The sequence below is a fragment of the Cibotium barometz genome, chromosome 34, assembly GCF_041138505.1.
Source record: "Cibotium barometz isolate CiBa-2024 chromosome 34, ASM4113850v1, whole genome shotgun sequence".
NCBI classification, from domain to species: Eukaryota; Viridiplantae; Streptophyta; class Polypodiopsida; order Cyatheales; family Cibotiaceae; genus Cibotium; species Cibotium barometz.
Window position 1 is genome coordinate 30,080,348 of NC_141079.1, and position 1,518 is coordinate 30,081,865.

Below are 1,518 nucleotides of genomic sequence, written 5' to 3' on the forward strand. Positions count from 1 at the left end.
AAAGCCTACCAAGGTCTTGACCAACCTCGATATGGTCTCTTGACAGATAGGGAGAGGTCTTGCCTATTTCATTGGGAGAAAAGCATGGTTGCCCACACAACAAAGTATGTGTGTGTTACATCTCAAGGAGAGCACAAAGCAGCAATGTGTGAGAAGTGGCGCATGGCTCCTACCAATGAAGCTGCATAAGTGGAGGCTCAATTGATATGTCAATGGTGGCGCAGTGGTCATGTGATGCATGGATAAGAATTTGTAGCAATGGACTCTTGGTTAAGCTAGTGGCGACGGGAAGTGCGCATAGCACATTGGGGTTCAGCCATGACAACAATAGAGAGAAGTAATGATGGTCCAAATACCCTAAGAACAAACCTAGCAGAAAGCAAGCATGGAAGTTGGCTTGCAGGGGAAGGATATAGACGCAAGATTTCTCTTTACGATGCATGTACTACCGATATGGCGAATGCAATTTTGCAAAGCACAAAGGCAGTCTCTTACACCCAAGGCAAGCACATAGGGAGAGGCCCAAGCTTGGAGAAACTAAAAGAACGGTGCTCTACAAGCCCTACCCAAGTGATCTGAACAGTTAATCAGGCAACTAAAGGAATACCCATGTATAGGGCACCTACCCCTCTCACTCATGAGACAAAGAAAGTGCACATCACAAGAGACCATCAAGGGTGGTAATTAATATTAATGATAAGGCCACGCATCGACTAGAGTATAGCACATAGGTAAGAGACCACAAGTATTTTGGGAGGCCACGGAAGATCAATTTCAAAGAACATGATACAAGAAGAAATCCAAAAAGAATTACAGAAGTCACAGAGGGCAATGTCATTGAGCGCAAGGTGAATGACACAATGTGGGAAATCCGAAGGACATACATTGGCACCAGCAAGGTCACATGTAGCGAAACACCTCGTGGGGGTAAGAGGTGTGGGCAACACATAGACAGATCTGCTAAGGGTGTGCCTGCACCTTCCTTTGAAGGCTATCACAAGCACCCTAATGGTCTCATTAGACAATGGATGTGGTTATGCCTTGACAACGTGCTTCATTGCCATATTGTGGACAACAACATAGACCCAAAGCCTAGTCCACCACCCAAGATATGGCCAATTACTATAGGAACAAACCTCACAAACAAGGAGGTATATTGATTGTAGGAAGGTGGATACCAAGTGGAGAGCAAGAATGTAGAAGGTGTTGTGCCCACCCCATTACGTAGCAGTGGGCTTCAAGTTTCTTTACAACTGCAGCTTCAAAAGATCCACCATATGGGTCCATTGTGTAACATAGAGGCTGGTGGGTCAAGCAGGCGAAATAGCATAAGAGTCAAGTACCGCATGTCAATATCAGAGGAAGTAGCCAAGAAAATAAAGGCCGCTTTGAAAATGAAAGCTATGGTGGTAGAAGAAGTGCATAGAGTGGAGCACAAGTATGAAGTTTTCAAGATCGAATCGCATGGGGATGATGCACACACGGGAAAATATGATGTGCATGTGAATGTCTAGATTT

At 44.9% G+C, this 1,518-nt stretch overlaps 1 pseudogene; it reads left to right on the forward strand.

The window, feature by feature from the left end:
• Positions 1-258: 258 nt before the first annotated feature.
• On the forward strand, positions 259-1,160 carry LOC147618884 (uncharacterized; annotated as a pseudogene).
• Positions 1,161-1,518: the final 358 nt, after the last annotated feature.